The 23,353-nt window shown below is 48.0% G+C and overlaps 2 long non-coding RNA genes across 2 annotated transcripts in view; one reads left to right on the forward strand and one right to left on the reverse strand.

Moving 5' to 3' along the window:
• The window catches only part of LOC143437455 (uncharacterized), a 17,149-nt gene extending 12,198 nt beyond the window's left edge, over positions 1–4,951 (reverse strand). Inside the window, exon 1 of the long non-coding RNA XR_013106919.1 lies at positions 4,839–4,951. This is a non-coding gene — a long non-coding RNA (uncharacterized LOC143437455). The remainder of the gene's footprint in view (positions 1–4,838) is intronic.
• Positions 4,952–6,650: 1,699 nt separating this feature from the next.
• LOC143437456 (uncharacterized) lies at positions 6,651–18,363 on the forward strand. The gene is made up of 3 exons (XR_013106920.1): positions 6,651–7,120; positions 8,784–8,894; positions 18,036–18,363. It is a non-coding gene; the product is annotated as an uncharacterized LOC143437456 (long non-coding RNA).
• Positions 18,364–23,353: the final 4,990 nt, after the last annotated feature.

Below are 23,353 nucleotides of genomic sequence, written 5' to 3' on the forward strand. Positions count from 1 at the left end.
CTGGCTCTTCCTCTTCCTCCTCCTTCTCCTCCTCCTCTTCCTTCTCCTCCTCCTCCTCTTCCTCAAGGAAACAGTCTAAAGTATTTTCTTTCTCCCCTCCTTTCCCCCTTTTCCTCTCTTCCTCCCCTTCCCCTCTGCTTCTCTCCCCTCTCTTCCTTCTCTTCCCTCCCTTTCTCTTCCTTCTTTTTCCTCCCCTCCCCCACTTTATTCTGGAGCTGGTGTTGGAACCCAAGGCCTAGCATATACTAGACAAGCGCTCCACTGACCTAAACCCTAGCCTTGGCATCAGTAGTTTTGTGCCCACAGATAGGCCCTGTGCTAAACACACTAAACCCTGCCTGTAACTCTGAGTGGTAACACAGGAGTGTTTAGGTCCCTACTTTCCAGCCTGTTCAGAGATGGTAGTTTATTTTCCTTTGGTAGCCCAGCTAGAAAGTGATAGCCTGGGGGTTTGAACTCAAGTGGTGTGACTATAGAGAGTTTACACTAAAGGAGATGGTCTCGGTTGTTTTACTGGGATTCTCTTTAGCCTTGTAGCTAAAAAGATCCGGCTCCTTCCCACCTCTGTGGACTCTAAGGATGGAAGGGAGTGACGCTGATAGCAAAAGTCAATGTGCAGAAGCAACGGGAGACCCACCAATCACAAAGGTGAGTTGTAAGGCTCTGATGAAGTGTGTGTGGTATGCAGTGTGTGTGTGTGCATGTGTGTGTGTGGTGTATGTGTGTGAGAGATGTGTGAGTGTGTGGTGTGTGTATGTGTGTGTGTGTGTGAGGTGTGTGTGCTGTGTATATGTGTGATTATGTAAGTATGTGTATGAACGTGTGAGGTGCATGTGTGTGTGGTGTGTGTAGTGTACATGTGTGAGACACATGTGTGAGATGTGTTTGTGTGGTATGTATGAGTGTGTGTAGTGTATGCATGTGTTAGGTGTGTGTGGTGTGTCTGTGTGTGTACATGTGTGTGAGAGGTATGTGTGGTGTTTGTGTGGTATATACATACATGTGTGTATAAAATGTGTGTATGCTGTGTTTATGTGTGTGAGGTGTGTGTGTGTGTGGTATGTGTGTAGTGTATGCATGTGAGAGGTGTTTGTGTGTGGTGTGTTCGTGTGTAAATATGTGTGCATGTGTATATGAGGTATGTGGTATGTGTGTAGTGCACATGTGTGAGAGGTGTTTGTGTGTTGTATGTATGTGTGAGTGTGTATGACACAGAGAGAGACAGACAGACAGAGAGATGGGGGGAGGGGGGAATTGATGCTGGGGCCTTGGGAACAATAGGTGAACACACTGCTACTAAGCTACCCCTCTAGCCCTCTTTTGACTTTTTGTTTTTTTTGCATGTGGTAAGCATGTATGGATGTGTGCTTCATGTTGAAAGCTCACACGTTTATGCACACGCTCCCATACACCCACAGTTAGCGGCTGGAGGTTAATGTCTGTTGTCTTCCTCTGTCTTTCCAGCTTATGTCTTCGGGAAAGTTCTCTCGGCTGAGCCCAGAGCTCACTGATTTGGTTAGTCTGGCTATCCAGCTTGCCCTCAAGGAGCCCCTAAGCACTGGGCTTACAGGTGAGTGCCACACCTGCCCAGCGTCACGTGGGTGCTGGGGCTTTGAACTCAGGTCCTCATACTTGTGTGCTTGACCCACCTAGCTATCTCTTCAACTCTCAGTTTACATTCTGTGTTGAAACAGGACCTCCTGATTTCCCCAAGATGGTCTTGAACTCACACTGTAGCCCAGGCAGGCCTTGAACATGTCATGCTCGGTCACAGCCTCCTGAAGACCTAGGGTGACAGGCATATGGCACCAGGACTGGTCAGTTTTGCTCCATAAAGTGTGACTGTGGAAACCGATGACCGCATTGCCATGTCTTCCTCTGTGAGGATGCCTCTCTGGGCAGTGCGCCTGGGCATGGTTTTTACTATAACTGATCCTGCCATTTTACCCAGAGGAGGCCAGGGATGCAGACAGCCACCTGGAACTAGATGGGACCAGTTTGCAATAAGAACGTCCTCTTACAAGCGTCCAAGCATAGGTAGTTCAGCTTCTTGGCTCTCCCACTGCGCGGGAACATGATTCCAACTCACCACACACATATGGACCAGCCCTACAATCTCTGCTTTCCCCACAGTGAGACTTCCACTCCATATGAGTCAGGCCAAGAATACCGAGCAGCTGCAGCTGGGAGGGATGCAGAGCTATCTTTCATTCTGGCTTGGCAACACCATCAGGGACACTTTCTGAGAACCATGTGTCTCTTATCCATTATATTTCAGCCGAGGACATCTTGACCAACTCCCCTTGTGTTTCTCCAGGGTTTAGGATAAAAGTGTTTCAGTATAGATCCCAGGTCTGAACCCCAGCAGCTGTGAGGGTCTTAGAAATATTCAGTGTCTATAAGGCAAGCCATTCACACCCTGCCTGGTAACAGCATCAATTCTATTGGTTTGTAGGTGGACCCAGTGCCTGTCATGAACGGCTGGTGAGTTTCATCACTCTGGGAGGGGAGGGTGGTATGTCACGAGACAGGTCAGGCAATTGGACATGTAGACCCGGAGTCGATCTTGACCTCGGATAGGAAGGAAACCAGTGTGTACCCAATGCTGCAACTGGCATGGCCTTTGAATCATCTTTTGATCTCGTTGAAAGCCTGTCTGCTATCTCATCGGTCTATCAAAGGCCTGAGAGCAAGGCCATCACAGAGCAGCTCAAGGAGAGATGAATCAGTACCGAAGACAAGGCCAGAGGCTTCCTTGAGTAGCAGCAGCACTCTGACTGGGCCTCATCCCCTGATCCTGCCAGGAGGAGGGTTCTATAGTTTAGACCAGGCCCAAAATACTCTCTAAGAGACTCTCTTTCCCTCTGAACTTGTGTTCCAACTGCTGCCAAGCCGATGGCTGACAGGACTCGTGGCTTGCAAGAGAGGCCAGGAAAATGGATACTATCTTTCTACACTGGAATCCCAAGTCTCAAGCCCAGATTCATAACTGGGATACTTCTGCATGCTGCTGGGAACTGTGTTAGAGGCTGTCTCAGGCAACGGCCACCTCAGTTTGCTGTCCCCACGTCATCCTGACAATGAGTCACAGCTTTGTGTCATCCCAACATCTCTCACTGACCTTGGAAAACCTGCTAGGATACCACTGTGTGGTATCCTGGAGTTCCTTTTAGGTTCCTCTCAGTCTATTCCAAAGTCCAGAATCCCTTTCTCCCCTGGCAAGCTCAGTATTTCTCTATGGAGAAGGCCAGACACCCCTGTCAACCTGCTCAGAGTGGGACTGTGTGACATTTTCTTTGGGAACAGTCATTTCCTGCCTCGAAGGGGCCACTTTAAGACTTTGAGTCTAGTAACAACAGAGTTGATGCTGGGCTATCATACCAATACCTGGGCTAGGTCACCCTCAGCTGTGTGACGTTGCAAAAATCATATCACCTTTCTGATGTCATGCTTCTTCCTGGCACGAAGTGGACCGTCCCGTCAGTACCGGGAAGATGCTAGTAAAGCCTTTGCCATGCATGCAGAAGGACCTGAGTTCGAGACCCCAAACCCATGTTTAAAAACAAACATAAAAACAAACAAACAAACAAAAAAAACCAAAAAAACAATAGCAGCAGCAGCAGCAGCAGCAGCAGCAGCAGCAGCAGCAGCAGCAGCAGGAGCAGGCTAGCCATCCCAGAGCTGGCTAATGCCAAGTAGCCAAAATGGTGCTTTGTAGGCAGGTGACAACCTCTGTCTCAAAATCCAAGATTAAATGGTGTCTCATAAGTGACACTCCAGATCATTTTGTCTGCACATACACAAACTGGCGAATCATTCAGACCTTGTAGGGCTGTAGAGAAGATTAAAGAAAGACTGTGTGTGTGTATCTCTGCTTCCTGTGGTGGACTCTCTGCTTCTTCAGGGGACTGTAGCTTTTTCTCTGCCTGTTATCACTGTCACTGCTTGCTGGAGGTAGTAAGGGTGGCCAAGTGGAGAAACCACCACATTCAACCGGTCCCCATCCTTTCATCGGTGTGTGGCTGTGAAGGAGGCTATTTAAGTGCTCTGAGCTCAGAAAATTTTCCTGTCACCTCCAAGATCAACCCAGTAGGAACTGTCTTATCAAACTGGCATCTGCTCTGGGGGCCCATCGCCCGATCTCCATGTGTCATATCAGGATGATGTTCGTGTCTTCCGTAAGTGAGGCTGGTTATCTTCTGCCTCGTGTGGGAGAAGGGCTCTCTAGAAATATTCTCCTTAAATTTAAATGACTACCTGGAAGTCTACACTCAGCCCAGGTCACAGTGTTCTTCCATAATAAACAGACTTATGTTGAAGTAAGGAAGAGAGAGAGAGAGAGAGAGAGAGAGAGAGAGAGAGAGAGAGAGAGAGGCAGAGAGACAGAGAGAGACAGAGACAAGCAGAGACAGAGAGTGAGAGAGACATACAGAGAGAGACAGACAAAAGAGAGGAGGGACAGAGAGGAGGAGGAAGGGATGGGAGTGGGAGAGGAAAAGGAGAGAGGAATAAATGAAAGAGGAAGGGAGAGAGAGAATGGTAAACAATTTGAGAAGGCTTTGGGCTCCCTTGTGATGTTAAAGCAGGGTGCTAGAGAAAGGACACGGGGGTTTGCCCAACTTGAGGAAGGGCCTTGATGTAATCCTCACATCAAAGTACATGGCTGGCTTCAAAGGCAGCGCCCTGTCCCTCCTGCTCCCGTGGGTCATGGCCAGACAGTTCACCCAGGACAAAGCCATAGCCTAGGGAAAGGGGGTGTGGCCTGGGTTTGTGCCAAGCCCCTCACAGGAGCCAGAAGTACATCCTTAGAGCCCACTGTGCCTCATCCCCAAACTCACCATGGCGCACTCACTCGGGGTTCCTGCCTCCGGTGTCCCAAATCTCAGGCATTTTGAGGGCAGAATTGAGAGCAGCAGGGCAGAGAGAACACAAACAAGTTCTTCGTTGTCACTGATGTGGGACTGAAATGTTGTGTCTTTCCACACAGGCAGGCAGCTCCTGCCACCTGCTCCCTGATGGAAGCCATAGGCACCTGCACCTGCCTTCACAGACCTCCGGAGGTGCCTCCTGCTCCCCCACCCTCTCTCAGGACCCCTTGTAGGCACACTCCTTCATGACTCCCAGCTTCACATGCTCGCACTGCCTTGGTCATCGCCATCCTCCTTGAGTTGGCTGTTAAGACTCACTAAGGATGCAGGCCTGTCATCCCAGCTAGCTCAGGAAACTGAAGCAGGGGGTTTTGCCTGTTCAAGAGCATCCTGGGAAACTTTGTAAGGCTGTGTTTCCAAGTAGAAACTGGATGAAATGCTGGGAATATGGCTCAAGGGTAGAGCACTTGTCTAGTGCTGGTAGTACTGAGAAGAAGGAGGAGGAGGAAGAAGAGAGGAAAAGGAGAACGAGAAGAGGAGGAATAGAGAAAGAAGAGGAATAAGAGGAGGAAGGGGAGGAGGAAGAGGAGGAAGAAAAGGAAGATGAGGAAGAGGAGAAAGAGGAGGAGGAAGAGGAGAAAGAGGAGGAGGAAGAGGAGAAAGAGGAGGAGGAAGAGGAGGAGGAAGAGGAAGAGGAGAAAGAGGAGGAGGAAGAGGAGAAAAAGGAGAAAGAGGAGGAGGAGGAGGAGAAAGAGGAGGAGGAAGAGGAGAAAGAGGAGGAGGAGGAGGAGGAAGAGAAGAGGAAGAATAGAGAAAGAAGAGGAATAGGAGGAGGAAGGGGAGGAGGAAGAGGAGGAAGAAAAGGAAGAGGAGAAAGAGGAGGAGGAAGAGGAGGAGGAAGAGGAGAAAGAGGAGGAGGAAGAGGAGAAAGAGGAGGAGGAGGAAGAGGAAGAAGAGAAAGAGGAGGAGGAAGAGGAGGAAGAGGAGGAAGAGAAGAGGAAGAATAGAGAAAGAAGAGGAATAGGAGGAGGAAGGGGAGGAGGAAGATGAGGAGGAGGAAGAGGAAGATGGTAGAGGAAAGAGGAAGAAAAAGAGGAAGAGGAGGAAGAAAAGGAAAAGGAGAAAGAGGAGGAGGAAGAGGAGGAGGAGGAGAAAGAGGAGGAGGAAGAGAAAGAGGAGAAGGAGGAAGAAGAGGAGGAGGAGGAATTATCTTTGGAACACACATCGCTGTGTCACACATTATAAGAACCACTGCAGCTACCAACAAACTCTGAGTCAGTGTTCCTCTCAATTCGATGGGTGTAAGAACCATTTCAGCACACTGCAAAACTCACAGATACCCTACTGGATGTAACATGTCATGACTATGCTCCTTCATTCTTAGGTAGTGAGGACAAGAGCTGCCATGCCGACCCCTGCCCTCCACAACCTCCTGTATACAGCCTCTGGCTGTCACTGGTTCATGTCCATGTACAGACATTAAATGCCCCGCCCCGACCCCATCCCTGTCCTGCTGCAACACCATCCAGTGAGAAGCAGATTGACAAGGTCACAAATATTTGAACAATCCCTGGGGTAACACAGGGCATTGACCCCAAGGTACGTGTTGCCTGGGCCGAAAGTTTATCCAAGAATGACAAACGTGACAGCTTACAAAGTGTGGGGAGAGGCCCAGATAAGAGTGCCGGCACACAGCCAGTGCTCAGGAAGAGATAGCTGGGCCAACAGCAGGATCGGGGGAGCAAGGCTCTCTTTTCTAGAAAGTTCTTTGCACCTGGGACAAGGAACAGATTCTGACTCTGTAGCTGGGTCACCCTGGCTTCTAATGACCTCACTCTGTAGCCAAGATGGTTCTAGAGATAAAGGGACTCTCTGAGTATAGGAAACCCCCAAAATCATGCTGAGCCCTCCCTGTGCAGCTGACTTTGCTGATTGGAGGGGAAGGGGCCATACAAGTACCCACTGGGTAGCCCAAAATGCTCTTGAACTTGTGATCGTCCTGCCAAGGTCTGGATTACATATGTGTGCATAGCCCAGCCAAATGCTAAGATAATCTATGAGCTGGGAGATGCCTTGGGTAAAGACGCCTCCTCAGCAAGCACCAGGATCTGATTCAAATTCCCAGCGCCCATGTAGAAAGTCAGTCATGGCAGAGACAGGTGGATCCAAGAGCTCACTGGGGAGCCCACTGCTCAGTCTAGTCAAAATGGTGAGTTCTGTTCCAGTGAGAGACCCCGTCTCAAGGAAATAAGGTGAGAAATGGTAGAAAAAATTCTGCCATCTTGCTCTGGCCTCTGAGTGTGTGTGTGTGTGTGTGTGTGTGTGTGTGTGTGCACATGCGTGTGTGTGTGCACATGCGCATGTGTGTGCACACACTCACACATGGGTGAGTGAACCCTCACATTTACAAGTAACTATCATATAAGTAATTTGTTCATATTTACAAATATGTCTATGTGTGTATATGTATGTTTGTGTGTACATGGGTGTGCACTATGTATGTATGCTTGTATGTGTGCATGTGTATGTATTGTGTGTGTATGTGTGTATAATGTATATATCCATGTGTGTATGTGTACGTGTACGTATGGTTTTGTGTGTGTGTGTGTGCATGTGTGTATGATGTACATGTGCACATGTGTGTATGGTATATGCATATGTGTGTATATGTATGTTTGTGTGTGTACATCTGTGTATGTGTGCACATATGTGTGTACGTGCATGTGTGTATATGTATGTTTGTGTGTATACATGTATGTTTGTGTGCACTTGTGTGTATGTGTGGGTGCATGTGCTGAGTCTGAAACCCAGATGCCCATCAAATGTTCTGCATAAAAGCAATGTCTCCTTTTGTTCTGACCACTATCATTGCTACAATTGCAGAGAAGTCTCTAATCCCCAAACTCAATAATCAGAACGGCTGCTGGGATGATCAAAACTATAACTGGGAAATAAATACTCCACCTGAGTCTGTGACCTTGAGATTAATATTCACTCAAGCTTATGATCTTGAGCCTTGTTGGCTTTTGTTCCTCAGTTCCTTAATAGTGACTGGGGACAGCAATACTATCTTGTCAGGTTCTTGTGGGGATTAATGGAGATACTTTGTAAAATGAGCCGTGTTTGAGCTTGAAACAGAATAAACATACAACACCTGTTTAGTCATACCATTAAATCACCGCCATCACCATCATCATCACCACCACCATCACCATCCTCACCATCACCATCCTCACCATCACCATCATCACCACCACCATCACCATCCTCACCATCACCACCACCATCATCACCACCATCATCATCCTCATCCTCATCATCCTCATCCTCATCCTCATCATCATCATCACCATCCTCACCATCAACATTATTACAGACTGGTCATAAACAACAATCCTTAGAAAGAAACAACTGAAGGGGACATTTTCAGGGGAGGCAGAGATCTGAGCCAGGCATAGCAAACTGTTCTGCTGCTCTTTTGTGTCAACGGAGTTGATCAGAACATTCGGCGACTACTTTCACTAACATTCACAGGAGTAGCCACTGTGAAAAACTGTCAGCCGGCAAGGCTCCACCGCTCACTCACTGGTTCTTAAGGGAAACCTTATCAACCCTTATCTCAGAGAATGGAGATATCTCGACCAGAAGGCCCACGGATTCGTATCAGCCATTTGGCTTGTCCCTGGGTTTGTGCATGGATGGTTTATCCTGCTGGCAAGAACAGCTTCCGTTCCCCTATCCATCCATCCGTGGGTCCGCTTTCATCCTTTCAGGCTGAAATAAGCATTTGGAGGTAGTCTCGGCTGCCGGAGTAGAGTGTGAGCTAAGGCTGGATACAGCCCACTTGGCCGACCTGAAGGGTAGCTAAGGGCTTATGCACAGCACCGGCTGTTATTAGCTGTCTGTGTCAATTAGACGGACTCACGGAGACTCCCTCGGTGGAACCTTGATAAATCACAGCAAGTAGGTGACAGCGAGACCCAAGAAAGGCAAGCAATGCGGAAAGAAAACCAGCAGAGATGCCAGGTGAGGCTTCATGGAGAACAGAGCTGAACTTTTAAGGAGTTATGGGGGAGGGGAGGGGAGGGGAGGGGAGTGGAGTGGAGGGGAGGGGAGGGGAGCTGGGGAGGGGAGGGGAGGGGAGCTGGGGAGGGGAGGAGAGCTGGGGAGGGGAAACGGTCTGGGGAAGATGTTCATGGGAGGGGAATCAGCAGATCTCCGGAGGGGGAGGGGGAGGGGGAGGGGGAGGGGGAGGGGGAGGGGGAGGGGAGAGGGAGGGGGAGGGGGAGGGGGGAGGGGGAGGGGGAGGGGGGGGAGGGGGAGGGGAGGGGGAGGGGGAGGGGGAGGGGGAGGGGGGAGGGGGAGGGGAGGATCTTCACTGGGAGAGCCTGGCGGTAGGGACAACCAGACAGCTGTGTCACACCTTGCTCTAGACGCCCTGTCACACATCCCTCCTCACATTCTCATCCTGGCTTGATGCTGGGAAAGGCCCCGCCCCACCGTCACCCATAGTTAAGTCCTGACGATTACCTGAGGCAGTCCTGTGCCACAGTGCTTCCTCTGCTGTGCAGCCAGAGGAATTACTCTGCTATCAGCTGGGTGGTAATCCCCCCACCCACCCCGCTGGAACACCTCCCGTGGCTCTGTATACCCAGAGATCAGCCACAAACATTTCCTGTACTACCTGACGCTGCTCCCGGCTCAGTCTCTGCTTGTGTTCTACAGGATGCCTATCCACAGGCATTTTGTTTTCCAGTGTATGAATTACAACTCCTTCCTTCCTTCCTTCCTTCCTTCCTTCCTTCCTTCCTTCCTTCCTTCCTTCCTTTGTATCTTTTCTCTCTCTCTGTGTCTCTCTCTCTGTCTCTGTCTCTGTCTCTCTCTGTCTCTCTCTCCTTCTTGAATCAATCAACCAAACATACAGTGTGTGTGTGTGTGTGTGTGTGTGTGTGTGTGTGTAGTCTCACATCATATAGGTCTGTCTCTCTGAGTCTGTGTATGTATCTGTCTCTTACACTCTCTCTCACCTCTGAGAGACAGATAGATTGGATTCTTATCTGTCTCTGTCTCTGTCTGTATTTCTATCTCTCTGTCTCTGTTTCTCTGTCTCTCTGTCTCTGTCTGTGTATGTCTGTCTCTCTGTCTCTCTGTCTTTCTGTCTCTGTCTCTGTCTCTGTCTGTCTCTCTCTGTCTCTGTTTCTGTCTCTTGTCTCTGTCTCTCTCTTTCTCATATAAAGAACTTCAAGGCTCTTAACATCCTAACTTGTCTCTCGGCTTCTGTCTTTTGTCCCAAAGGCAGCCAAAAGAACACCATTGTGACTCAGGTCAGACCTAGTTCCTCATCTACACCTTCTGCACACCACACTCCTCAGAGCAGAAGCTGAAGGATAGCATGCACTAACGTGTGAGGAGTGCCCTGTGTGCCGCCCTCAGACACCTTCTCTCCCTCGCCTCTATGGCTTTTCTTGCCTCCACTTTCAAGACCCCCCTTGAAGCACCGAACACTCAAGGCACATTCCCACACCAGGATGATTGTGTGGGTGTGTGGATTGTGTTATCTTTCTGGAGATTTTCTAAAGGTATTTGTATATTTGTACTCGGTCGCTGTCTCTGTCTCTGTCTCTCTGTGTGTCTTTCTCTTACTGTCTCTCTCTGTGACTTTGTCTGTCTCTTTCTGTCTCTGTCTCTCTGTCCCTGTTTCTCTCTCTCTCTCTCTCTCTCTCTCTCTCTCTCTCTCTCTCTCTTTCCCTCCCTCCCTCCCTCCCTCCCTCCCTCCCTCCCTCCCTCTCTCTTTCTCTGCCTCCTTTCCTCTCTTTCTCTCTGTTGCTACATCCTGTCTCATCTACTTCTAGACTTTATTCAACCATCATTTTCTCAAAGACACTTTTTTTTTCTGATAACCCTTAAGTCCTAAATCACTGGGGTTGAGCAGTAGGTTTGGTGGGTGAAGGACTGACCTCACAAGTTAGAGCCCCAGAACCCATATAAGAAATGAGAGTGATAGAGATGACACCAGTAACCCCAGTTCTGGGGACAGGAGACATGCAGCTAGTGTAGCTCAGACCGAATCCCAGGAGAAAGCCTATCTTAAGACAGAAGATGGAAAGTGACTGGGGAAGACAGTAATGTTGACCTTCATATGTACACGAAGCATGTTCACAGAGAAGAAAGTGCATCTACACACACATGTGCACACATTTGCACATACATGTGCATAAATGTGCACACATACATATCTGCATACACACATACACACATGCACACACATACACACCACATACACACATGTGCATACACACACATTTGCACACACATGTACACACATGCACATGTACATATCTGCACATATACACACATGTACACATGTACACATGTACACACATGTGCACACATACATATCTGCACATATACACACATGTACATATGCACACACATACACACGTGTGCACACACATACACACGTGTGCACACACATACACATGTGTGCACATACATACACACATTTGCACACACATGTACACACGTGCACACATACATATCTGCATATATACACACATGTACACATGCACACACACACACATGTGCACACACACAGTGAAATCCTAAATCTCTTGTTTTTTCATTTTCTTCAGCATACATATCTGCATTACAACGCAATCTCCCTACTGTTTCCTTTAAATCTATTTCCATTTCTTTAAAAACTGTGTGAGAACATGGTGGTCTTTTTAAATACATTTGTGGTTTTTTTTTTTCAACAATAGTACCCCTCCCACAACAACTAGAACACAAGATGACATATGATTAATTCTCAGTTAAAACTCTGGGGAATCAATGTTGTCTCTTTGTCTTGGCCAGATAATCATTGTTAATATGTCCAGAGGTCACTTTGGTGGACCTGTGACTTGTGCATTCTTGTGTTTTGCTTGTCGCCAAACATACAGCTTTATTCTTGTTTCTGTTTTTCCTGTGTGCAATCACTTGGGAGATTTCTCTGCACCCAGGAGTCAACAGTGTAGACAGGGTTAACCCTCACCTCACACCCACAGGGTGTCCCAAGGCCTTCTCTCACCCTGACCTGTCACCTGTCCACCTACCTCGCGCTTCTCTGAAGTTTGTTTAACTTGGATGGTGGACACCACCCCCCACCCCACCCCTGGCCCCAGTTGTTTGCCACCCCTGGCCTCTGGTTTGAAGTTGGCCGCCCAATGACCTCGACACTGTCACCTCAGCCCCAGCCACCTGCCATGCTCCACACAACATCAACACATTGCCCAGGGGGAGGGGGCAGATAGCTCAGTCACCACAGGTTGAAACTGAGCCTGGGTCAGCCTGATGGATAGCAAGCAGCGTTGGCCAGCTGTCTGACCCTTGCTCAACAGACTAACCCTCCTGATGTTTGCTGGCCAAGGTTGAAAGTATGTCTACAGGTTACCAGTTGACAGCTTAGTGAAGCCATGAGAGTTGGGCAGTTCAAGTGGTCCCTTTTCCCCCAACTGAAAGCCCAAACTCCTCAAGGAACCTGCACACTTCCTGTCTCCTGGAATCATACCTCCATACGATCTTGAGGAAAGTCCCACCAAGCCATAGGGTTGAAAAGAAGACAGGGTAAAAACCAGGTAATGTGTGCTTGTGGTACTGTGACCTGACAGCACCTCCATCTCTAGTTCAAGATTCTCTTGCTTTGTCTTATTTTATTGTCAGCATAGAGGTTTCAGTGCAAGTTGGGCGTGAACTTGCTATGTAGCTGAGATGACTTTGAATTCCTGATACTTCTGTCTCTACCACTGGAGGGATGGAGTTAGAGGATGTGCCCCCACACTATGCTGAGAAAAGAACTCAGGGCTTCATGCCTGCTAGAAAAGAACTCTGTTGGCGGAGCTGCATCACCAGGCTCCTGTTTCAACTTTTAGGAGTCTTCCATGAGCATGCAATGCAAGGACCCTCAGAGTCCATCCCTCTGGGGTTAATCTCTGGATAGAGGCCACCTGGACTCTGGTGGCCTTGATCATTACCAGGTGTACGTGACTGAGAGACACTGGGGTGGTGCCAGCTTGTCCTGGCCACCTTGGCAGCAGAAAGAAACCAATTTGGATTGAGATGTCCCAGGCATGAAGCCTGGCTCTGCCACGTACTAGCTGTGTGGCCTTGGCTGGGCTCCTTGGCCACTCTGAGCCTGGATTGCATCATCTCTAATGGATGGTTGAAAATAACACTGGCCTTGGAAAAACCATTGTGAAACTAGCCAATCTGGAAGGTTCTGGAACATATTCCTGTCCGGACTCCCCAGGCTAGCGGAGTTGCTCAGACATCACACATCTTGATCTAATCTCTGATGGTTTCCATGTGTACCCAGAGCTTTGACTCTGTAGGTTGAAGGACTCTTCAGCAGGCACACAGTAGGACTCCAGAAAGAGAGAGATCACCTCCTCCCCCCAGAACCTTCTGGTGCCAACACGTTCATAGTATTTGGTTCACAGTTCAAAAGGGAGACGCCAACACATAACACCTGCTTCTAAACTCCTGGATGGAGAGTTTCAACATAGCCTGGCCTTCAGAGCTTCTAATGACTTCTATACAAAAACTTTCCATGCAAACTCTTCTACCTGGCTCACTTCTGTCATTCTGGGTGGTCCCTTCTCTAGACACATCTCAAAGAGGCTATTACTGCCTCTGTGTGTATCTTACAGCACCTAGAGGCTCTGCCTCTGGGTCCAGATGTCTTGGCTTCACCCATGTTCTACCACAAGAGCCTGAGTCACTCAAGCTTCACTTGGGAGACGAACAGAGAAAATCCCTTGTGGGACCAGATGTAAAAATGGGACAGGGACAATCCCAAACAAGTCAAGAGCACGCCAGACAGCCTGCCCAGGAGACAGAGGACGGTTTCCTGTTTTATTGGGCTGGAGATAAAAGTGTGTTGTGGTGGGACTAGGAACATGGCACAGTATATACAGCACTTTTCTTGCAAGCACGAGAACCTGACTTGAGATTTCTAGCACCCATGTAAAAGGAGGCTCAAATGTGTCATCCCAGCATGGGAGAGGTAGAAACAAGGAGTTCTCTGGTCAGCCAGCCTTGGCTAATCAGTGAATCCTAGGTCTCGGTGGAATACCCTGTCTTAAAACTGATGGGGGCAGTGTCTGAGAAATAGCACCCAATGTTGTCTTCTGGCCTCCACATGAACATTCACCCACGATCACCCACACATGGCCTCACACACCAATAAAAGTCTCCGCCCAGACGGTACCAGGGGACCCAAAGAAAAATTTCATCTTAGTCAAGAGGGTGATCCAGCAAGTTCCCTGGGGATAGACAGGGCTAGGGGTGACTCTCAGGCATCTCTGTCACTAGAGTCCTACACCAGCATGTCTGGCACAAGGGCAGCTGCACTCTTGCAGACTCTCACTCCTGGTTAGCCTCCAGTCTCATGTCTATCTAACAATCCCCACACTGCACAGAGCTAGGGCAAGGAGGGAGGGGTGCAGGGATCTCAGGTGAGGATTTTCTGAGTCTTCCATGCTTCTTGCTAAGCCATGGACTGTCCTTCCCATCCCTGTCATGTGGGGCCCCACTTCAGTCTGAGCTGAAGTAGCCAAGATGTGTTAGGAGCCATGAGGGGTGCAGGAAAGAGTGACAACAGGGAACTGCCAGTGTGAATGGAGGGAACAAGTGTACCCTGGAGTCTAACCTGTGTCCTTGTCTGTGACATGGAGCCAGGGTCAAGTGTGGGCTGCAGGCAGCTCGTGTGTGTCAGGATACAGTGACTATTTGAATGTCTTCGATTTGTTTGCTTGAGATAGGATCACGTGCTATAGCCCAGGCTAGCCTGGAACTCACTAGGTAACCTTGGTTAACCTTAAACGCACAGTGATCATCCTATCTCAGCCTCCAAGTGTTTGGTCATTTGAAACTTGTCTATGCATTCTATGTATATTCTCTCTCTCTCTCTCTCTATATATATATATATGTTATATATATATATATATTACACATGCTTACATACATGGTTATCAAATATGTATGTTCAGGCAGGTGTCTATTATAATATGCATGCTTGTTTGTATGCACGCGAGTGGGAGTCAGTGTTCACCTTATCTCATGAAAAAAAAATTTTTTTTTACACATTGGCTGGCCTTGAGTTTGTGGCACATGGCAATCTTCCTGCATCAGCCTACCAAGTGCCGGGACCTACCATGCCTAACAGACAGCTATGGTACCAATTATATACTGATATTTAAAGAATGGACCACCTATACCAGGGTGGTCCCACAGAACCTTAGCGTGTAGCAGGCCGACCTTTCCTTTTAATATAAAAATATTTTCATGCAATATAATAATTTAATTATGTTTTTGCTCATCTCCTAACCTCTCCTCCTTCTTTGCCACCCAACTTCATACATTCTCTCTCTCTCTCTCTCTCTCAAAAATCCCCCAAATCAAAAGGCAAAAATCAAAACAAACAAAATACCAATTAAGACAAAAACGTCAAATATAAAACATGCCTAAAAAGCCAAAGTAAAATAAAACATCAGAAATTCCACCACAAAATGAACCATGCAGTCTGTGTTGTGCTGGCCAGCGACTCCTTAGCGTGGGGCTCACTCTGAAGTATGACACCCTGTTGGCAAAAAGTGACTTCCATTTCCAAACAAGTATCGACTGCAGTAGATTCTCGGTTAGGAGTGGGGCTCTGGGAGTCCACCTCCCCTTTCGGCAGGCTGTACTTTTGATGTCAACACAAGATCCCTCACTAATGCCATGACAAAACTGCCGAACAGCACAGCATCTCTCAGAACTCACCACTGTGTGCCACATGCATCCTGCAATGTTGGAATGTGCCAGGCTTCTCTCTCTCTCTCTCTCTCTCTCTCTCTCTCTCTCTCTCTCTCTCTCTCTCTGTGTGTGTATTTTGAGATTGCACAAGCATGTACACATTCATTCTTCACACAGCAGTTGCTCTTCTCTTGGGGAACACGGCAGAAACCTATGCCGTAGGCCCTGTATGATTTCCAGCCTCCCCAGCAGCAGTGGCCGTGTGGTATGCCTGCCCCACTGGGCCCTGGAGCCCATGCAGCTCCCCCTCAGCCCAGTGGCAGGCAGGAGATTGCTTAACAACTTTAGGAGCAAAAACCGAGATAAAATGGGTTAAAGTGTCTCATGCGTGTTGCTACAGAAGGTCGCATCCAGCTTTCCATCCGCCCCACTCTCACCCTGCCCCCCCCTTCCCGACTCTCGATGAAAAATAGGCTCCAGATAATAAAATTACCCCTGGAGCCATCAATGCAAACGCTGTTTCGGGACAATCTCATTGGAACAAACGTATTTTTATTTGAACGGTGTTACTTGGAAAATTAAATCGTGCTGTCTGCCTCCCCACCCCCCACCCACACCCCATCCATACAGCCCTCTCCACGGGGATCAGGAAAGAGACAAACATATTTGAAATGAATTTGATCAGAGTTAACGATTCCTCTCTGCATCAATTAAAATGGAACCAGCCGGTATGCTCTGTCAATCACAGGACACTCCACAAGCACTTGTTATATTTCAGGAGTCGTAAACACGTGGCTCATGAGGCTTTCTGTCTGAAAAGATCAGAGGTAGGTTAGAGGTGTGGGCACTGAGTGTGGATCCACGTGGTATTAGAGGCATGGCCAATGAGTGTGGGTTCATGCAAGGTGGAAGGAGTGGACACTGGGTGTGTGTTTGTGTATACACTAGAATGTACAGGTCGGCCTTGATGCTTGGGATCAGCCCACAAAGTGGTCTGAGCTGAAATCCTGCTTGAATGTCTCATGCTGCTGGATTTGAAGCAGAGTCTATCTATCCACTGTTCGTTCTTTCTGCCTGTTTCCCTTTCTATATGTTGTGGGTGGTGACTACATTTTTAAAGAGAATAGGAGGGTTAAAGGAATATAGGTGGCTGGCAGGCAGCCTGGAGGGGTTTGGAAATCAAAGACAGCATTATTTGTATCTTAGGAATCAGAGGTGGGATTCTGAGGCAGCGATAAAGGCTACAGAGAGTCAGAGGAATCCTCCTGCCTCGGCTCAGCTTCAGCTGTGTTGTAAGAACACCTGCACCCAGAGGGCTCCTTCCTCCAAGTGAAAAACTTAGTACTGACGCCTTTGTATTCTTAGTAACTTTATGCATGTGTATGTGTGTATGTGAGTATATGTGTGTGCATGTGTATGTATATGTGTGTACGTGTGTGTATATGCATGGATGGATATGTGCAGAGAAATCAGTGTCACATGACTTTCTCTTTAAATAACCGAGGCTAATATTTAACAACAACAACAACAACAACAACAACAACAACAACAAATGATTAGAGGTTGGAGAGATGGCTCAGAGATCCTGAGTGTGATATTCCTGTTCTAGGGTCATTACTGCTGTGATAAAACACCATGACCAAAGCAACTTGGGGAGGAAACGGTTTGTTCGGCTCACACTTCCACATCACTGTTCATCCCTGAAGGACGTCAGGGCAGGAATCCCGGAGGCAGCAGCTGAGGCCATAAAGGGGTGCTGCTTACTGGCTTGCCCCCATGGTTTGCTCAGCCTGCTTTTCTTATAAAGCCCAGGAATGGCTCTCCCACAATGGGTTGGACCCTCCCGTATCAATCACTAATTAATATATGCCTATAATATGCCCATAGCCTGATCAACTTCTCGACCGAAACTCCCTCTTCTCCAGTGACTTCAGCTTGTGTCAAGTTGACGTGAAATCAGCCAGCTAGTACACCCATGCTGGATGGCTTACAGCCATGTGTAACTCAGCTATAGGGGATGCAACAACGTCTTTTGGCTTCCTTGGCAACCTGGGCTTGTGTGTGCATACACCCCCACGCCCCAACACACATAATTAGAAAAGCAATAATAAATCTTTAAAAGTTGATCAATGAAGATGGAAACATCAGGGAGGACCTACTGTATGCTGGCCACCTCATTGCTGCTCTGTAGCTCACACAGATCCTTCTAGAACATTCCTAAGACTTGTGTTTTCCGCTTCACTTTATATAGAGGAGTGAAAGTTTGGAAAGAGACTTTGCTTTGACTAGGATTATGTAGCTAGGAAGACCTGGACCCTGACGGAGTCCCATCTGTCCAGGAAACACATGCTCTTTCCTCTCTTCTTCCCTTTTCCACCGTTTCTTCCCTAACAGGTCTTCAGTGGGATGAGCTGGTTTCAACTGTAACAGTGTTCAGTTTGTATTTGAAGCCCCTCCCTGGCGGGTGTCTGCACTTCCTGGGGCTTTGAGGCCTAACCTGAATGCCAGCTACCACATGTCAATCAAGAACCGAGAAAATTCCGGTCTGATGAGTGGGAAACCTGATGTGTTTTACGTCAAAGGAGTCCGTGATGGTTCAAGTCATCAACGGGAGCAGGTGGTTGTGTGGAGGGCGAAGGTTTTGCTGGTTTGTTTTTTAATTTCCATTATTTCAGAAAAGGGATCTTTTGCTTTTATACAAACATTGAAGCTGTTTTCTTAAAAATATTCATGGGCTAGTTAAGAATTTGAGGGTTTTTTTTTTTTTTTTTGTCTCCTGGGGGCAGGGGAAGCCAGTTCTTTGTATGAAGACACTTACAGTGCAAACATCCTCTGGATCCATGTAGATGCTAATAGCTCTTCAAGCAAGTATACTTGGAAAAGAGAAAACCGTTGAGGGTAGGATTCCACGAATAATTAAACACTGTTAGGCACCTGCTAATGTGCGAGGGAATTTGAAGGCTTTGCACCTGCTAATGCGTTAGGGTTTTTTTTTTTTCCTCAAGACTTTATCTTTATCAACAGCCAGAGGCAGACACAGTCAACACCACCCTTTAATGGCTAGAGACACAGAACACCAGGGAAGGCAGATTATCCTCCCACACGGCTCAGAAGGGCAAACAAAAAGCTTCACAGCCAAGTCTTCAGATTCCAGGACTTAACCACAGCTCCTCTTGAATGTGGAGGGATTGAAGGGTGGCCACTGAGGAGGAGAGGCAACCATTGGCATCTGCATCTCAGGGCTGGGGTGGGTGACCTTTCCTAACCAGCTAATTATTTCGATGGCAGAAGCAAATCATATTTTCTCTGTCTCTTCTAGTCTGATGTGGCTATCTGTTCTCTCTCTCTCTCTCTCTCTCTCTCTCTCTCTCTCTCTCTCCCTCCCTCCCTCCCTCCCTCCCTCCCTCTCCTTCTCCCGATCGATCCATACTCTAAAATTTCTGCTGTCCCACAGAATGGGTAAATGCACTCTTATGGCTTGTCTTCTGGCAAGCTCCAAGTCCAAAGACTTTGCAATCTGAAGCCTAGGAGCACCCTGCCCCCCTCAAATTCTGCACTTCATGCCTCAGTGTCCTGCTTTGTAACCAAGAAGGGCAATACCTGCTCAGAGATACCCTGGCGACGTAATCTGCACTTTGCCTTCAATCCCAGCTTGGGTCCCCAGTGCCCTGGGAGATTCTTGTCAAAGAGAGGTTGCCGTCTTCTTGAGAGGTGACTGTGTAACTTTAATTTTTAATGATGGTTTTTAAATGCTTTAACCTTCCTTGTAGCCCACCACCCACCAGAGGTAATGGAAAAGAAAAGATACAGGGGGAGTGGACCTGTTTAGAAATGTTCTTTGGAGCAACTTCTGTCTGTGTTGCCTGGAAATCAGCAGTTGAGTTTACAGGTTAGCAGCGGCAGCTCGATCCACTTACAAACACCTCACAGATGCAGGAGCAGGTCCAGTTCTGCAGGGTCAGCTTCGCAATGGTGACACGACCTAGCAGAGACAGCCGGGACTCAACCTCAGCTCAAGTCAGCAGGAGGGACCAGGAGGGACACCAGGAGAAGTTCTCGGCTGTGCCTCTCTCGGGGAAGTGAAGATCAGCAAAGACACAGACCCACAAACGTCATACAGCCAGCTGTACCAGCAAGCCAAGCACAGCCGCCATCACTCCATGGAGTCCTATTTATACCCTCCGAACATCACATGTCCTCCATGTACCTTGCCTCAGCACGTGCATCCAATCCGTTTGAGTCCACAGAAGCAGCAACAAATTGCAGCACACCGCCGGGGAGTTTTTTGGTGCATTTCTCTCTGTGGAGTCCCTACAAATGCAGTCCAACTACACAGTGTAAGGTGGACCAATATATGCGTGTTGTTAGCAAAGAATCTTTCATCATGTGTCCTTCCTGCTTGCTTTAGCAGAATATCCTTCCACCAGTGTCTGCTTCAACAAATGTTCCTCCATGAGTCTGCGTTAGCGTTAGCCTTTCACACCGGTGTTCTCTCTAACAAAGGGTCCCTTCACATGTTTGCCCCAACAAAACACCATCCAACAGACTTTCCAAAGAACCCTTAAGTTCCCACTTCATGACTGCCTCTAGCAGGGCACTGCTTGCCCAGCTACCAAAGCAAACAGGACTCTGGCAAGCATGGTGCATTCACCATGGGTCACCATCCTTGTCTAGGGTTTTGCTCACGAGTAGAAAGGTCTAGAATCCAGAAAATTGACCACAAAGGGACTCCAGGCAGCCCTTTGTCATCAAACAGGATAAGGGCTGGCTCTGTGCAGACTCCTGTGCAGAGTCCTGGACTGGAGAGACAGCAACCAGCAAAGTGGTGCTTCCCTAAGACCAACCACAGACAACTGACAATCACAGGCTCAGAACCCTTGATGGGTATCAGTGGCACCCACATGTTAGCAGCTACGGCTAAGAAATGGCCTTGTGATGCTAGACCGCAACAATCCCCCTTTACTGACGAGAAACCAAAGAATAAGTCTCTTGTCTAGGGTCAAGATGTCAGGAGTAACTAAATCAAAACGTTAAGTCTGGAGGCTCTTGCCCAGAGTTGTGTCCCCATGCTGGCTCAGCTGAGGCCAGCAGAATCCTAGGAAGACATAGACCAGGTAAGCACAGGTTGACATCGGCACGTGTGTTCCATGGGCCTGTTTTGTCCTGTCTTTCCTCGGGGAGAATTATACTGTTTACACAGTCCCCTCGGAAGATAAAGCATCAAAAAGGTTGACATTTGTATATTCTATCATTTCGTCCACTGGTATTCATCACCTAGAGGGTGTTGGGATCTGTGCTACATTTTCTGGGGGAGACTGGGGACAGAGGAGGCAAGTCATTTTCCTGCCCTTGTGGAGACAGCAAACCTCAAGGCATGTTGGTGAACCTGGAAGACAGGATATGGCACTCTGAGCACCCACCTGCGGTAGGAAAAGCCAGTGGTGAGAGAGCAGGGCCTAGAGGCTAACAACTGGGGGTGGGTGGGGCACAGGAGACTCACAGGCTCACAGCAGGGGGTAGGCATGGGTGACAGGCAGAAGGCTCAGGAGGAAGAAGGGCATGGTCAGAGGTCTGTTGTTTGTGAGCCAGGGGCATCCAAGGAACTGAAAGGTGATCAGACCAGCGGTGTTTTAAGAACACCAGACTGAAGCAGGATCGCCCAGGACCACAGGGGTCTATAAAGCATCCAGCCCTGTAGGAGTGCAGCACAGATCTCACTGGCTAAACTCTCAAGTGGCTATGGCGGCACTCAGGCTTCTTTATAGGAGGGGGCTCTGGTTCCCATAGCAACCCCAACTCTGAGCCACTCTGGGGCTGTCTGGGGTGGCTCTTAAATGAGCCCTCAGTGACAAAAGTAAAAGGGACCCCAAGCACCTCCTGTCTCCTGTCTTTGTGTTTGTGTTCTGAGTTAAGAGGGGCGCTAATCTCCACCCCCCACTTATGCAACTACGACGCACAGAGAGGCCGTGTAACAACTACAGTCACACAGGAAACAAAGCAAAATGTCTCTTTTTTTAAATAGAGTGAGCAGAGAGTTTAGGTCAGTTGGTAGAGGGACTGCCTAGTATGGGGGAGTTCTATCGTAACTCCCAGTACCACATAAATCTGAGCATGGTGGGGGTGCCTGTGACCCCAGTACTCTGGAGATGGAGACAGGAGGATTAGAAATTCAAAGTCATCTTCAACTGGATAATGAGACCATCCTGGACTACATGAGAGCAGAGAGAGAGATAGAGATATTGAGAGAGAGAGAGGCAGAGAGAGAGACAGAGACACAGGGAGAGACAGTGAGACAGAGACAGAGAGACAGAGACAGGGACAGACAGACAGAGACAGGGACAGACAGACAGAGACAGGGACACAGAGACAGGGACAGAGAGATACAGACAGAGACAGAAAGAGGAGGAGGGAAAAAGGGAGAGGGAGAAAGGGAGGCATGAGAAAGAATACATAATGACAAGAAAAGAGTTTTCTGAAAAAAAAATCAATAACTTTTTCTTTGCCGTTGGGAGATAGGAGATGTTATTGACAATTTGCCTTGAAATAAATAATATCTCATTTCAAATAACAATAACAACAATAACACGAAGCCTTCCAGGCACAACTGATTTATAATGTACTGAGGTAAAACATTCATTTCTCTCCCTCATTCTGTGGGTCGAGAATTTGGAAAGGGAACAGTGGAAACAGCTTGTCTCTGTCCTATAATATCTAGGACCCCAGCTGGGGGACGTGCCAGTGGCCGGGGGAAAGGGTCATCTAGGATGTTCACCTACATGTGAGGCAGTAACTACCATTGGCTGTGACCAAAGCTAGGTGGGACATTAGCCAGCTTGGGCTGAGGCATCTCCAGATGGTCTCCCACACACAGGAACATTTACACTTCCTCAAAGTATGGCAGCCAGGCTCCAGGGGCAAGTAAGCTGCCAGAGCAGAGAGGAAATTATACTGATTTCAGGTACTGGCCTCGGAAGTCATAGGGACATCACTTCCTCTGCATTGTTGGTCACAATGGTCACAGAGGTCTGCACAAGTACAGGTGGTGGCATAAGGCTGGAAAAATGGCATTGTGTGTAAAGTGCCTGCTACATAAGAATGAGTTCAGATCTCTAGAATCCAAGAAAAGAAAAAGCCAGATGTTGTGGCGTTTGTTGGTGACCCTAATATCAGGAGGGTGAAGACAAGTGGGTTGCTGGAGTTAACTGGCCAGTGCCATGTTCTGGTCTCCCAGTAACCACAAAGTTCTAAATTCTAAGGAGGAGCAGAAACATATATATATATATATATATATATATATATATATATATATATACACATATACATATATGTGTGTGTATGTGTGTGTATGTACATACATATATGTACATATATACATATATACATATATATACATATATGTACATGTGTGTGTGTGTATTTTGAAACATAATAAAAATATTAAAAATACATATTCAAAAAAGAATACCAAGAAGCTCATGTCCACACCTCCCATCAGTCTACAGCTTGAACACTTGCTATTATTTGCAACCATACTGCCCCATCCAGTGAGGTCACATTGTCCTGATGTCTCTGAGAAGACGTTTGGGCACAGTGTCTGCTCAATGCGGTGTAGGTTCCAAGTCCCAACGCTTTGGTTGTTCTAAGGGTCTAACCTGGTTTTCTAACCCCTTACACTTCTCCATCCCGTGAGCCATGCCTCTCTCTGAGCGTCT

The sequence above is a fragment of the Arvicanthis niloticus genome, chromosome 24 (genome assembly GCF_011762505.2).
Source record: "Arvicanthis niloticus isolate mArvNil1 chromosome 24, mArvNil1.pat.X, whole genome shotgun sequence".
NCBI lineage: Eukaryota > Metazoa > Chordata > Mammalia > Rodentia > Muridae > Arvicanthis > Arvicanthis niloticus.